Raw genomic sequence first — 17,275 nt, 5'->3', positions numbered from 1 at the left:
TTATCCACTAATGTAGGCATCTCAAGTAAAGATCAAGTAGGACTTTTCTATGGTTGTGATGTAGGCTCAGGAACATGTAAGATAATATGGACAACAGTGACTCAACTCCCTATGGCACTATCATCACAGGATTATGTAAGGCTTTACATTAGGGAGATAGTATGACTTCATGGTGTCCCTAATCTATTATCTCAGATAGAGGTGCTCAGTTTACAGCTAATTTCTGGAGGTCCTTCCAAAAATGATTGGGGACTCCGATAAGTCTTAGTACAGTGTTTCATCTCCAGACAGACAGTCAGGCTAAACGTACTATTCAGACACTAGAGGATATGCTACGGGCTTGTGTGATGGACTTCAGGGGTTGCTGGGATGATCATCTTCCACTTATTGAGTTCGCATATAATAATAGCTATCAATTAAGCATTCAGATGGCTCCATACAAAGCTCTTTACGGACGAAAGTGTAGGTCACCTATCAGATGGTTCGAGATTGGGGAAACTAAGTAAGTTGGACCAGAGTTGGTACAACATGTAGTTGAAAAGATTAAGCTTATAAGGGAAAGGCTATTAGCAGAATAGAGTTGTCAAAAGTCCTATGCAGCTAATCGACGACGAGAGTTGGAGTTTCAGGTAGACGACCGGGTAATCCTAAAGGTATCACCGATGAAAGGCATTATGAGATTCAGTAAGAAAGGAAAGCTTAGCCCTCGGTACATTGGACCTTATAAGATCATAAGCAGAGTAGTCCAGATAGCATATGAGTTAGACTTGCCTTCCAACTTGGAGTCAGTACATCCATTTTTTCACGTGTCTATGATCCACAAGTGTATTGGAGATCCCTCTAAAGTCATTCCAGTTGATGATGTTCAGGTCATAGAGCAACTATCATATGAGGAAGCTCTCATTTCTATACCAAATATGCAAGTTCTGAGATTAAGAACTAAGAATATAGCTTTGGTTAAAGTACTTTGGATTAACAATAATGTGGAGGAGGATCAGACTGAGACATCACAGCCTTTAGGTACGTATATGGTACTTGATTCTTATGTTAGTTATTGTTATTGGTCGTGTGAGGCCATTGGTGTTATTGATGATTGTGGCCCTTTGTGTCTTTGTATTGTTGGATTTTCTGTGTGACAGGTTGGCAGTAGTACCGTTCCAGAGGAGACTCTACCAAATTTTCTATAGATTTCTGGGAGTTTAACATTCGAGGACGAATGTTTCTAAAGGGGGAAGATTGTTACACCCTGTGCGTCCCAAGGTGACGTAATAAATATGAGATTTGTTAATCATGATTTAAATAATTTTAAAGTCATAATATGGTTATATATTATGTTTGGATAGAAAATATGAAGTTTGGAAAAAATCGGATTAAAGTTGCGGAAAAACTGACTAAAGATTTACCTTGTAATATAGCTTTTTGAGAAATACATTTCATGTACTATATGAGGTCTTTTGGGACATATTATATACCAAATTGAAGGTCTTGGAATGGCGTTTCCAACGCACTTAACCGTTCATTCATACAATATCTGGATAACAAGATATAAGCGTCGGAAGATGGGCGAATGAGAAGGTGCCAAGCTAGAACCTTTTGACTTTTCAAAAGTTGATATATATGTCTTAACTCATCTTTCTCTTCATTTCTACATAGAACCTGACCAGAGAACACCATAAAACCTTTCCTTGAGCTCTCTAATAGTGCTTCAAATAATACGAATATTCCGAGTACGAAATCGAGAAGCGATAACATCAGAACGATCCCTACGATGTAAGTATAGCTATATCGCCTCTTTTTTTCTTTATAGTTTGAGTTTTGGAATGTATTTAATAGTTAATAAAATTCCTAATTTCTGTATTTAAGCTTGAAAATATCAAGGAAGGTTGATAAATTATTTTCCTAATAATTAGAACTCACGGGACGGTGATCGGAAGCCGTGAGTTCGATTTATTTCACTTTTAGTGGACTGTTTTGTAGTCCACTCGTGTTGGATTATTGTGCTGCTGATTTATGGAGTTTGGAAGAATGAATGTCGTGGATAAACGCTACATGTGGTAGGGTAGTAGGCTGGTCGCTCGTTGTTGCAATTTCAGGTTAATTGATAACTTATTGATTGGGTATGTTATAGTATATTTGGGGGTTTTGTTGTATTGAAGGTCCCGAATTGTAGTTGGGTTGTTTTTGAGCTGGTGATTGTATTGTGTTTTTATATAGCCTATAGTAGGATTGATGGAGCCGTGAAATCAGGGGAAATGCTGCCCGTTTTATTTTAGAATCGAGTTATCGTTTAAGATACGTGATATACCACCGCCATCTAAGTTGTACATGTATTTCTATGTTATAGGATTGATGCGCTAGTTGTCGTAAGCTTGTTGTTGAGTTGCATTGACGACTTGAGTTATGTTAAGGCTATCCCTTATTTCTTTTTGGCATGATCCAAATGATACAAATGAAACGAGCAAAATACGCAACTTCCATAAATGACTCTATTCATAGAAATGCTAGAGATGCTTATGTTATTGATTCCCCATGTGTCCTATTATTCTATCATCTATTCATGGGTCTCAAAAAATACGTAAGTTGATAAAGTTTACTTCATAATATTAATCAAAGGCATAGTGGTCTTATGACATTCCGAAAGATTTTATTGATGTACTTCTCATGCATTGCATTCATTTATACATGTACATTGACCCATGACCAGATGGCGTTATATACGCATATATATGTATATATATGTATATATATATGTATATGGGATATGGAAAAGGTTATGGCGTTATATACGCACTACCACCTGATCAGCTGGTATACGTTGATGATTTGCCCACAGTGGCCAAGATGATATGTTGGGATGCCCTCAGAGGCTTGATGATGTTATGAACGCATATACCTATGCATGGTATGACATTTATACGCATATGCATGACATTATAATATTAAATGATTCACAGAGCTTTTCAGACTTATATGTCGAGTCGTTTACTCTATGTTTCTCTCATGTTTATGATTTACTGATTTTCATTCCTTACATACTCGGTAAATTATTTGTACTGATGTCCCTTTTGCTTGGGGACGCTGCATTTCATGCCCGCAGGTCCCGATAGACAGGTTGAGAGTTCTCCTAGTAGGCTATCAGCTCAGCAGAAGGTATTTGTGCACTCCACCTGTTCCGGAGTTGCATATTTGGTTAGTATAATTTGAATATGTATTGATTGGTATGGCGGGGCCCTGTCCCGACCTTTATGACATTTATGTACTCTTAGAGGCTTGTAGACAGATGACATGTATATGGATACTTGTATGGCCTTATCGGCCTATGTCTTGAGTATACAAATGATTATGTCGGCCTTATAGGCTCGTATGTCACATGTATAAGTTTCTATATCATGTTGGGTCGTCTTATGTCTAGTATTCCCTTATGTTTTATTCTAGTTATCTCATGACGACCTTTCCGGTACATTTACCCATGATAGTATGATAAGAATTATACATAACGTTGGTACTCGGTTGAGTTAGGCATCGGGTGCCAATCGCGGCCCTACAGTTTGGGTCTTGCAATATGTAACAACGGTCCCACAATGTACGGTTCAACAACAGGGAAATTAACACGAGTCAAATAATTCCAAATAAGGGAAAGTCAACTAAGTCATAGGATATCTAAGCTTCTTTTAAGTTTGGGCAATTACGAAAGAGATACAACTAATTCAATTAAAGGTAGGAAGCATTGAAGATAATCATAACCTTAATTAAGGATGAACAATTACAAAAGGGATAACTATAACTTCAAATAAAGATAAGCAGTTAGGGAAAAGATAACATGGCAGTAGAAGAGATAACAGTTTCAATTAAGGCACATATGAATCAAGTAAACAATAAGAGCGGATCATGAAGAAATTGATTCTAATTAAGTAGGTAGTGGTGAAACTGGTAATTAAGGAACGTAATCATAACAAGAATAATTGCATATTCAATGAATACCAGGACCTAGGAACCCTAAAGGGCCAATTTCCACAAATAAGTCTGAGTAAGTACTCGTCACCTCGCGTACACGGACTATAATTAGCATAGAAGACTCAAATCCTAAGGGGTAGTTCCCCCACACAAGGTTAGGCAAGATACTTACCTCAAAGAAGACAAACTGGTACTCTAAAATTAACTACTCGGGCGAATTGACCTCCAGACGGCTCAAATCTAACCAAAATAACTTTAAAGCACAAATAAAACTCATAAGAAACTATTCCGGATCATAAAGTCTCAATCTTTATCAAAATCTAAAAATCGACCCCCGGGCCCTCACCTCGGAACCCGACAAATTTCACAAACCGAACACCCATTCCGATATGAGTTCAACCATAATAAAATTACCAAATTCTGATACAACTCAAATCATGATTTTTCATTTTGAAAATTTTCTTCAAAAATAACCATTTTCCTCAACTCAAAATACAAATTAAATGATAAAAATTAAGATAAAATCATGGGATATAATAAATTTTAGGTGAATAACACTTACCCAATCGATTTGCTTGAAAATCCCACAAAGAATCGCTCAAAACCGAGCTCTACATGTCAAGATATGATAAAAAATGGCCTAACCCTCGATTTGAAGATCTTATATTCTGCCCAGGTGTCTATGCATCGCGAACGCGGAGAAAGGATCGCGTTGGCAAAGAAGAAAAATGAGGCTGCCAAGACAACTCTTCGCGAACGCGAGTGAAGGGATGCGAACGCGAAGAACAAGGGACAGGAACCTACGCGAATGGGTAGGGGAACACGCGAACGCGTAGGGGAACATGCGAACGCGAAGAGTTATGACCACCAGTGCTCAGGGCCTGGTTTCTACTACGCGAACGCGGAAGGGAGGATGCGAACGCGAAGAAGAAAAAATGCAAACCTTCGCGAATGCGAGAGTGTGAATGCGAATGTGAAGAAGAAATATGAGGCGGGTCCGCAGAACTCTACGCGAACATGAAAGGCACTTCGCGATCGCGAAGAAGAACATCAGATGACAGAAAACAACAGTTCAAAATAGGAGGAAATGACCCGTAGCCCATCCGTAACACACCGGAGGCCCCCGGGACCCCGCTAAACAAACAAACAAGTTCTATAACCTAACACGGACTCGCTCGGGGTCTCAAATCACATCAAACAACTCTAAAACTACAAATCGCGCCAAGAATTGAACTTATGAACTTCCAAATCTTCAAACTTCTAAAACTCGTGCTGAAACCTATCAAATCTACCCGGAATGACGTCACATCTTGCAGGAAAGTCCCAAATGACATAACGGAGCTGCTCCAATTCTCATAATCGCATTCCGACCCTGATATCACCAAAGTAAATTATCGGTCAAACCTCTCCACCTTCTAAATTTTAACTTTTCCAACTTTCACCGAAATTCTTCAAATCACCCTACGAACCTCCAAATCCAAATCTGAACGCACGCATAAGTACAAAATCACCATATGAAACTTTTGAAATCATCCAAAACCCATTCCAGATCTGTTTACACAAAAGTCAAATTCCGGTGAACTCTTATCGCTTAAGCTTCCAAAACTTGAATCCTTCTTCTAATTTGACTCTGAATCATCCGGTAACCGAATTCAACCATGCACGCAAGTCGATACATATAATATGAAACTTCTCAAGACCTTATGCTGTCAAGCAGAACTTAAATTCTTAAAATGATCGGTCGGGTCGTTACACAGCTGGTGCAGTAACCATGTCCTGAGGAGCCTGAGGGGCCTATGGAATGGGTGGGGCTTGAGAAATCTGTGTAGGTGAACCTCTCCTAAATCTGGGACAATCCCTCACTATATGACAAATGTCACCACACTAAAAACAAGCCCTCAGAGGATGTTGCTGCTGGGACTGGCTCGGGCCTGATCGATTGGACTAGCCGCTGAAAGCACCTTATGTAGGGGTACAGTAGACAATGGCGGTGCATAATATGGAACCTGAGGTCTGGAGGTAGCCGGAATACCGATGGAAGATGGAAGTGCTGAATGAATAGGACGACTCACATAGACTCTACCATGATGGGCTGCAGCTAGGGCACGAGAACTGTTATATGTGCCAGAATCTCGAGGCCTTTTAGCTTCCCTCTCTTCTCTCTCCCGGGTCCGCATACCCTCTAATCTCCTAGCGATTGCCACCACCTGCTGGTATGCGATATCCATCTCCAGCTCTCGAGCCATACTGAATTTGATACTAGGGTGGAGACCCTCAATTAATAGACGAACACGCTCTATGACAGTAGCAACCAAGGCAGGTGCATGCCTGGATAAATCATTGAACATGACTGCATACTCCGATACTGTCACAGAGCCCTAGCGCAACTGCTCAAACTCTGTGCGCCATGCATCTCTGAGGCTCTAGGGAACAAACTCTCCCAAGAACATATCAGAGAACTTAACCCAAGTGAGTGATGCTGCCTCTGCCGGACTACCCAACTCATATGCTCGCCACCACTGATATGCCGCTCCCTTAAGCATGAATGTAGTAAAAGCGACCCCGCTAGAATCCACATACCCATAGTATGAAGGATACAATGACAAGAAAACCATGAGTATCCTCTGAAGCCAAACCGCTGAAAGTAGGAGGGTGGTACTTCTTGTACCTCTCGAGCCTGAGTTGCTCCCTTTCAGAAACTGTTGCCCTAACCTCGGGCCGAACTGGGGCAACTGGCTGCACTGGTATAACCTCTGGGGCATGATCAACCTGGACCCGTGGCTCTGGGGTACGGGCGGCGGGAGTCTGTGCTTCTCCCCCGGCCTGCGATGTGAGAGGAGTGAGTGGAATCAACTCTACCTGAGCTAGAGTGCCAAACATGCTCAAATACTGGGCAAGGGTCTTCTGAAGTGCAGGGGTAGTAACAGGCGTCTCAGGGGCCTACTCTCCAAGTGGAGCTACTGGTGGCTCCTCTACAGCAGCTCGTGCAGGTACTCTCGCTACACCACATGAACGTCCTCGGCTTCTATCCTGGCCCCGGCCTCTCGCGGCTCTAGTAGGGGCATAAGTGTCTGATCATCGGATCCAGTTATGCGTATCATCACCATCTGTGAGAGAATAGAAAGACAATGGTTTAGAATTTTGAAGTCAACAAATTCGCACGATAAGGAATCAAAGAAGTGAACCTTTTCCTAACAGTTCAATAGCCTCCCGAAGATAAGTGCAGATATCTCCGTACCGATCCGCGAGACTCTACTAAACCTGCTTGTGACTTATAACACCTATGAACCTAGAGCTCTGATACAAACTTATCACGACCCCAATTTCCTTCAGTAGGATGTCGTGATGGCACCTAGTCTCTAAGACTAGGTAAGCCTATCAATTATGCGGAATACAAAACTGAAACTCAAATCTCAACATATAAAATAAATCAAATCGCGACTCAAATAGTTACAACTCTCAAAATCCGGTAGAAATAAGTCACAAGCTTCTAAGAGAAATACTAAGTGTCTATATACATCAATCTAAAGAGAATAAGGAAAACAAAATAATAAGGATAGAGGGGGACTCCGAGGTGTGCGGACGCTGGCAGATATACCTTGAAGTCTCTGCGTACAGACTAGCTCACTGATACTTGGTCTGGTAGGAAGTACCTGAATCTGCACAAAAAGATGTGCAGAAGCGTAGTATGAGTACACCATAATGGTACCCAGTAAGTACCAAGCCTAACCTCAGTAGAGTAGTGAAGAGGTCAGGTCAGGTCAGGTCAGGGCCCTACTGAAAATAATAAAAGACAGGGTGAAAGGTTTAACATTATAATAATAATAATAATGAGGGCAAATAATACATCACGGAAGAAAAATAAGAATTTACATATTTAGGGAAAATAACACAATCAAGACAAGTACACCAATAGAAAAAATATAAACAAGGGCACTCTCGAGGTACCACATCGTAGTCCCAAATCATAAATAAATTCACAATATTATTTTCTCCTTATATTACCGTGGGAGCCTTCACATTTAGTATAAAGGAAATTATTTTTTCCGAAATAGCATCCCATGTTTTAGCTCACCTTATCACACCGCATGGCTTTTAGTAGTTCCTCTACTAGCCACGCGTATCAAGCCCACCTTATCTCACCGCATGCGTTTCAAGACCCAGACTTTATACCACCGAATGCATATCAATATCACAATATATCACAATTCGCACCTCAAGTGCCCAAATATTTTAACTTGCCAAATAAATCAACAACAACATTATTTTCCATAATAAAGAGCTCACGTCTCAATCACAATATGTACAAAAATCTCAACAAAATATTCGAGAGTGAATAACTCAACAAAATAATATTTCACAATTTAACACTTTGCCTCAATACCAAATTTTAATGTCAGATACTTCATACTTTTAATAATTCAATTAAGAAATTCAACTTTCAAATAATGAGCACAAAATAAAAGGAACAAAGCTTCAACTAAATAAGTAAAGCAATTAGCAGGAAAAGGTAAGGCAACTTAATATATAAAAATAAACTAATGATGATGAGTATAACAGTTTAAAATGATCTAATTAATATGTGATATAGATCTACACAATTTAAAGCCAGAATTTTTTATATTTAGCCCGTGTACACACCCGTCCCCTCGCGTGTACGGCTTTCAATACATCATAATTTTTACATCAAAACCAATCCTAAGGAAAACTTCTCCCACACAAGGGTAGACAAGTCACTTACCTCGACTTGCATTAATTCAATCCACTAGTAGACTTTTTCTTCGATTATCAAATTCCAAATCACTCGAATCTAGCTAAAAAATTTAATTCGATGCAGTCAATATAAGTTAAAGGAATTAATTCCCTATGAAAATACTAATTTTCCAACAAAAATCCGAAATGCCACTCAAAAATTGCCAACGGGGCCCTCGTCTCGGAACCCGACAAAAGTTATAAAATATGAACGCCCATTCAACCACGAGTTCAACCATACCAAATTTACCAAATTCCAACATCAACTCGACCCTCAAATCTTCAATTTAACCTTAAGGATTTTCAAAAAAAATTCCAACTAAAACACCAATTAAATGCTAAAAACTTTTCCAACAATTGCCTCGCGTTCGCGAAGCACAAAAATATTACTGCCCATTTTCATCTTTCGCAAGCGCGAGGGTCCTCCCGCGAACGCGATGACCAGAGATCCCAGGCCTCCGCGAACGCGGAGCCTCACTCGCGAACGCGTAGGCCAACGTGTGAGGCTACCCCAGCCCTCTCTCTTTTTCGCGAACGTGACCGCCTTCTCGCATTCGCGATGCACACTGACTCCCAACCTTCGCAAATGCAAAGAACTAATCCTCGCCCGCTTCCAGTTGCCCTTCGCGAACAAGAAGAAGGAAACTTGACACCAGAAATTTGTAGCTTCAGCCATCTTCCAAGACCAAATTCTCATCCGTTAACCACCCGAAATCCCGGGACCTCAATTAAACATATCAGCAAGTCCTAAAGCATCATACGAACTTAGTCGAACCTCTAAATTACATTAAAAAAAAATGCTAAAAACACGAATTGCACATCGATTCAAGCCTAATGAACTTTAAAACCTCAAACTTCTACATACGATGCTGAAACTTATCAAATCAAGTCCGATTGACCTCAAATTTTGCACACAAGTTATAATTGACATTATGAACCTACTCCAACTTTCGGAATCGAAATTCGACCCCGATATTGAAAAGCCCACCCCTGGTCAAACTTTCCAAGAATCATCAAAGTTTTTTAACTTTCGCCAATTCAAGCCAAATTCGGACCTATAAATCACAATCCGGACACGCTCCAAATTTCAAAATTACCATACGGAGCTATTGAAATCATCAAAATTTTATTATGGGGTCCTTTACATATTAGTCAATATTTGGTCAACCTTTTCAACATAAGTTTTCAGTCAGGAGACTAAGTGTCTCAATTCCTTTCGAAATCTCACCGGATCTGAACCGACCACCCGGCAAGTCATATAACAACTATAAAGTATAAAATGAGCAGTAAATAGGGGAACGGGGTTACAACTCTCAAAACAACCGGTCGGGTCGTTACACTTAACAAATAAAAACCAATTATTTCGAAATTGTTAAAATGAATAAACACATGGCTAGTTCACCATTGGCTTGCCTAGCGACGACGTTGGGCGTCATCACGACCTATAGGAGAAATTGGGTTGTGGCAGTTTTTCAATCCTTAAAGGTTAAAGGGGGTAAAGTGAATTTGACTCTATAAATAATGGTCGTAACTTTTGATAGTAACACTTGAATTTATAAGCGATTGTTTCTTTATTAGTAACAGATTTTGGATATTTTTAAATAATTAAATAAAAGGAATTGAGTAACATTTCAACAAATTGAGAAATAGATAAATAATAATGCTGACCTTAGATATGCAAGTTACCTTATATATATATATATATATATATATATATATATATATATATATATATATAGTTTAACACGTCGACTTATAAAAAATGTATGATCTCATCTTGCTTCAAGGAGATTAAACTTGTATGAAGTAGAGCAACATCAAAAATCTCCCAAGCACAATAAAATTGATTTTTTTTTACACACAAGGCTTGTGAAGCGGCTCTTAAGCATCTCAACTCAAGTTAATAACTTGTCTAGTGAAATAAAACCTTTCCGTTTATATGTCAAAAATTTTGAAGTCTAAAAAATATCAAGATATACGTGGGAAAAAGGTACTTGATATATATGAAGATAAACTGTGCTAAGTAAATAAAGTTACCAAGGTCTAATTCACATATCTTTTTCCTGCATTTGGAAACTGAATCCCACATGCAATAACAAAATATCAACATCTCATACAAGTGATAAATAACCCGATTCTAAACTAAAACTATAGTAGTTAATTTTTTTTTTAAACCCCTCCCAAATTAGGAGGATTTATAGTGTTTCCATACTTCCCCTCCAGCGTGAGTGTTTTTACCAACTGAGCAAACCTCACTTGTCAACTATAATAGTTAATTTGAAGTACTTTAGATAGATCATTGTAAAACTTCAAAATATATTCTAGTTATTGAAGACTAAAAAAAATAATAACCAGCTAGCGAACGAGATTCAAATAAAATTCAAGAAAACAAATGAATATGGAAAGAATCTAACGCCGAGTCATTTGAACAATTCTATTGACGAGATAGAAGAACAAATTCAGAGAATTTTTCTTTTCCGTATTGATTGTGTATCTTTCACTGTGCAAGGACTGTATATAAATATAAAGAGAAAAGAATATGTGCATAACTAACTATCCGATGTGTCCTTATTGTATTGGCTATTCTATAACAAACAAGGAATAATATTTACAGCTGTTATCTCTCTTTTATTCCCTTGTATTAGGCTTCATAATGGACAGACGGACAAAAGGACCAAAAGAGTGATATGAGTTGAGTTGAAGAGGTCCAAGTCGATGAAACCAGCCTATATATAGGAATAATCTGGAACCTGCATGTGCCAAACATGTGCGATCAAAACAATACAAAAATCTTTGGTCTTTACATACAAATTAATTTGACCAAAACCTAGATTCAACTGAAACCCTCTTCTCTGTCAAACACCATCGAAGGATCAGAAATTCCTTCATCTTCAACACACTCCCCCCCCCCCCAAGTTGAAGGGCGATGCAAGAACACCCAACTTGCCCAAAAGTCTATGGTGAAGTGGCCCTATGAGGGATTTTGTGAAGAGATCTGCCAATTGGGAAGAGGAGCGAACAAAGAATAGAAAGATCAAACCTGCAAGAAACTGCTGACGAACAAAATGGCAGTAGATCTCCACATATTTCGTTCTCTCATGAAACACGGGGTTCTTCGCGATATGGATTTCTGCTTCGCTATCGGAGAGCAAATTCCCACAGAGGGAAATTGGAACGTTAAGGTCATCAAAAAGACGCACAAGCCATGTGAGCTCTGCAACTACATGCCTCATTGAGCGATACTCAGCTTCAGCAGAGCTGAGGGCGATGGAAGTCCGTTTCTTTGACTACCAGGAGACGGGAGAACCTCCAAGTGAAATGTAAAATCCACTAACGGATTTATGCAATTCAGGACAAGTACCCTAGTCGGAATCACAAAAAGCGAGCAGCTGAAAAGAGGGTGACGAAGACATAAATAACCCAAGACCAGGGTCCTTGAGCAAATATCGAAGTACACGAAGGGCTGCGCATATGAGGCTGTCGGGGATCCTGCATATATTGACTGAGGTGTTGCACCGTAAAGGAGAGATCCGGTCTTGTATGGGTTAAGTAATGTAACTTACCCAATAAATAGCGATACAAAGTTGGATCTTGAATAGGATCACCAGTTTTGGTCAAGAGTCTGCTAGTTGGATTAAGTGGGCAAGAAATAGGGGTTTTGTTCAATACATCAAATTCAGTGAGGAGATCCAGTGCAAATTTACGCTGGGATAAAATCAGATCTTCAGATTCTCGTAGTACTTCCATGCCCAAAAAATAATGTACAGTCCCTAAATCCTTGATTTTGAACTCTTGGTTTAAGAATAACTTTTAAGCATGTAGTTCTTCAATATTATTCCTTGTTAGTAACGTAGACTGCAACAATGGATGTTGAGGAATCCATCTTCTTAACAAAAAATAAGGGGTAGTCATTTAAGGTATGTGAATAGCCCTTAAAATTTAGAGTTGTTGTTAACTTAGCATACCAGTGATGGGAAGTTTGGCGTTACCCATAAAGTGACTTCTTTAAACGACAAAATTGAGTAGGAAAAGAAGGTGAAAAACCAACGGGGAACTTCATATAAACCTCTTCATTAAGATCACCATGTAAAAATGCGTTATTAACATCTAATTTGTAGATCCCCCATCCCTTTTTCACAGTTGTAGCAAGAATACATCTAATTGTAGTCATTTTTACCACTGGTAAAAATGTTTCATTAAAATACACTTTTTCCCTTTGAATATCTCCTCTTACTACTAGTCGAGCCTTTAGTCTTTTCACACTACCATCAGAATGGTGTTTAACCTTATACACTCACTTGCAAGGTAGTGCTTTTCTACCAGGGGTAGTTCCACTACTTCCCAGGTTTGATTCTATTCAAGAGCTTCAATTTACTTTGCAATGGCTTCCTGCCAACTTGGGTGATGTGCTGCTTGACTGTAGCTAGTAGTCTCTTGAATACTATAAAGGGAATTTTGTAAATTCTGATTGGAAGTGGAAAGACCAGAGAAAGAAAAACTAGATGGTGTAACAGGGGAGAGGAAACAAGTATTGCTCACATCTGTAAGTTGAATAACATTGCAGATATAATCTTTGAGATAAACTGGAGGGTTATGGGGTCTAGATGATTTTCTGATCAAATTGTCTATCATAGGTTCAGATGTAGAAGGCAGGCAGTAGGAACAGGAGAAGGTGAGGCAGTAGGAACAAGAGAATGCTGAATATGGGAAGATGTGAGTGAGGTAGTAGGAATAGGAGAAAAAGGGATGATAAAAGGAGAGATAGGGTCAGAGTTAGATGTAGGAGGGATAGGGTCTGCATTATCATCAGTAGGTGGTATGGGTTATACTTTTGGGATTAAGTCAAACGCAATAGTGGTGGAATTAGTTATGGGTGACAGAGGCAGAAAAGAATCGGGAGAATATTGAGGTAGTTTAGAAGAGAAAGGAAAAACTTCCTCATGAAAAACATCTTTGGATATAAAAGTCTTCAAAGTTTTGAGATCAAAAATATTGTAACCTCTTTTACCAAGTGGATAGCCCAGAAATACACATGGGATTGCCCTGGGTTGAAACTTTGTTATATGGATGGAAAGGGTAGAGATAAAACATAGACATCCAAAATATTTTAACTTTGTGTAATCAGGTTTAGAATGAAAAAGAACCTCATAAGGTATTTTAAAATGAAGAACCCTTGAGGAAAACCTATTAATGAGATAAATTATTGTTAAAAGACAATCACCCCAGTAAGAAATAGGTAAATTAGACTAAAAAAGTAGGGCTCTAGAGGTTTCCAACAAATGCTTGTGTTTTCTTTCCACAACTCCATTTTTTTGTGGGGAAGCAATACTTGTAGTCTGATGTATAATCCCTTGGGCAAGAAAATATTCTGACTGGGCAGTCCTGTAACGACCCGATCGGTCATTTTTCTTTCTAGAACTATGTTCCTTTAAATAAGACTTTTCGTACGTACTTTTACTGTTTTATGACTTGCGGGAATAGTTAGTTCAAAATTTGGAAGGGTTCGGGTTGAAATCGGAACACTTGGTTCCTTAAGGTTGGCTAAAAGGCTAAGTTTGACTTTGGTCAACATTTTGAGTAAATGACCTCGGAATTGGGATTTGAAGGTTTAAATAGGTTTGTATGATGATTTTGGACTTGGGTGTATGTTCGGATCGGGTATTGGATTACCCGGGAGCATTTCGGCGCCTAATAGTGAAAGTTAGTTCTTTGAAGGTTTTGAAGTTCTTTAAAATTGGTTTGGAGTAGGTTTTGGTGAAATCGAGGTCCAAGTGGTATTTCGAGACCCGAAATAGTTTCGTATGGTGATTTAAGACTTGCACACATAATTTGGTGTCATTCCGTGTAGTCTAAGTCTGATTCGGTGCGTTCGGAGCGATTTGGAAACTTGAAGTTCATATTTTGATTCAAATTGGTTTTGGGGTGTGATTCTTGGTTTTGTTATTGTTTTATGCATTTCGAGAGTTCGAGCAGGTCCATATTATGTTTATAGACTTGTTGGTGTAGTTGGACGGGGGCTCGGGTGTGTTTCGGACTGCCCGGAGCTAAGTTGAGGAAAGCAGATTTTCCAGTTCTGGTTTCCTTCTTCGCGAATGCGGAAGGACTATTGCGTTCACGAAAAAGGATTTGGGCAGTGGGGAATTTGCCCTTCACGATCACGAGAAGGGTATCACGTTCGCGGAGCCTTAAGGTCCCATGCCTACGCGTTCGCATAAGCTCTATCACGTTCGCGTAGAAGGGAGGGACCTGGGGAAGGGTCAATGCCAGTGCTCTTCGCATTCGCGAAGGTGCTCTCGCGTTCGCGAAGGACATGGCTGGTAAGCCTTCACGATTGCGAGGACCTGATAGCGTTCACGTAGGCCAAGTCATTATGGGCATGGGTTGTTGCCTTGATGAACGCGAGGCTTGTTCCGCATTTGCGAAGAAGAAAGCAGTTGGGCAGAGAGTTTTAAAATTGGGAACTTAGCCATTTTTGGGTTCATTTATTGCACTCTTGGGCGATTTTGGAGCTTCAAAAGGGGGGATTTCGACCTAGCTATTGAGGGTAAGGAATTTCTACCTAATGTGAGTTTAATACATAAATTTTGGGTAAATTTTAACATATATATTTGTGAGATTTATGGGTTAGATGAAAAACCTAGGTTTTTGATAAAAATGAAATTTACCCACAAAATATGTTAGGGAATGAAGTAAAAATCATATATTCTTGATCCTTAGGTTGTGGGTAACAACTTTCTTCAAAAATTTCCAGAATCCGGGCACGTGGGCCTGGGGTGAATTTTAGGAATCCTACATTTGGGGTTAGGTAATCACTTTAATAGTTGGAATATAAACTTTTGAACATTTGTTGATTAATTTATATATTATTTTACTAGCTTTAGATAGTTCGGCACCGAGTTGAGGCTTTAGAGTGAATTTGAGGCCGGAAAGTAAGCTTTGAGACTAGGTAAGTCTATTTTCTAACCTTGTAAGAGAGAATTAACCCCATAGGTGAATCGATTTAATATGTGCTTCTATTCGTGGGGGGATATGTACACACGAGGTGATGAGAGTCCGTACGTAGCTACAAATTATGCTTATGTCCGGGTAGACTAGGACCCATACCATATTATACTTGTGATGTGCGCACCCTACTTATTATCTTAATTGCTTAAATCATGTTGGAACTTGATAAATGAAATTGTAAAAGGTTAAATTTCACTTACTTGAATTCTTGGACGGGGCACTTGACTGTTATTAAGAATTGGTGTTTCTTTAAATATTTTCCTAAGGTTGTAGCAAGAGGCAAAGATGACTCCACACTTAAAACCGAAGGCTCCATGTACGATATTGATCATGTCTAACTATATCTTATAAAAAGGACCAAGCGATCGTTGTAAATACAATCCGGTTTATAGGTCCGGAGTCGAATCCCACAGAGATCTAAGGCTTATATACAGTTGTTTAATATTTCTAAGAAACACAAGTCCAAACAATTTTTCTCAGTTATAAAGATTGAGATTTATATTTCTAACTAATTAACTAACAAATACTAGAAAGCAGTAAAATTATCAACTAAGGAGACTAAGAGTTGGAGACAAGATTAAGGAGGTCTAGAGTTATGATTTTCCCAATTGTCAAAATCCTTCTCGTTACATCTTCTATAATTTTGCCTCAGTATTCTCTCTCGAGCGTGAGTACTTTGGGTGTCGTAGATCTCTCTCGAGCAACTACCATAATTTACTAGACGTATTTTCTCGAACTATGCTAGCTTGCGATAATTCACGGCTCACTATAATCGCTCCAAGGTTTCGTTATTTCTAATCCTGTCTTTAAACCCTCCGTATTGATCTCTCAAATACGTTAGAAGTGGTGTTGTTCAATAACTACCTAAATATGTACTCTCTCTTGAGCAATATACACTAAATAGGTACAGTAAATTGATGGACATTCAATCAACATCAACAAACACATAGTTGAACAAGTAGAGGAATTCAATGGCTCAATTATATGAAAACATAACAAGAATTTATCCTACAATAGGTTATCAAAACCTAGATAATAAATTAGCTATTCATAATAGTATGCATAACTACAATACTAGAATTCATAATCGATAATGGAAATAGAGGAAGAAAGAGGGAAAAGCTTGAAGTTGAATCCTTTTCCTTGCTCCTATGGTGTTCTTGCCGCCCCAAAGTGTCTTCTACCTCAAGAGTGGCGGCTCCCGTTGCCTCTCTAATCGTCTCTCTCCTAAAAAAAATAGGTTTTGAACCCCTTTTATACATGTTGGGGGTGTGTAGGATGAAACTTGTCCTTAGCCGTTTCGCTTGGCACCTGGCGCCAACCTAGAAACCAAAATTTTTACACTTCTGTGCTCTTCTGCCATTGGCGTTTTGGTTGGTGCCTGGTGCCAACCTAGGCACCAAACTCATACTCCCTCCAAATTCTTTTATTTTTACTTCACTTTGTATGCAAGCTTGCCAAATCACTTCAAATTGGCTCCTATACATATAAACACAATTATTAAGCTCGAGTCACAAATATTTACACCAAAGTTAATAAGGTTGAGGTATAATGTAAGGAAAAT

The sequence above is a fragment of the Nicotiana tabacum genome, chromosome 17 (genome assembly GCF_000715075.1).
Source record: "Nicotiana tabacum cultivar K326 chromosome 17, ASM71507v2, whole genome shotgun sequence".
NCBI lineage: Eukaryota > Viridiplantae > Streptophyta > Magnoliopsida > Solanales > Solanaceae > Nicotiana > Nicotiana tabacum.
Note: the sequence above shows the minus strand (reverse complement) of the source record.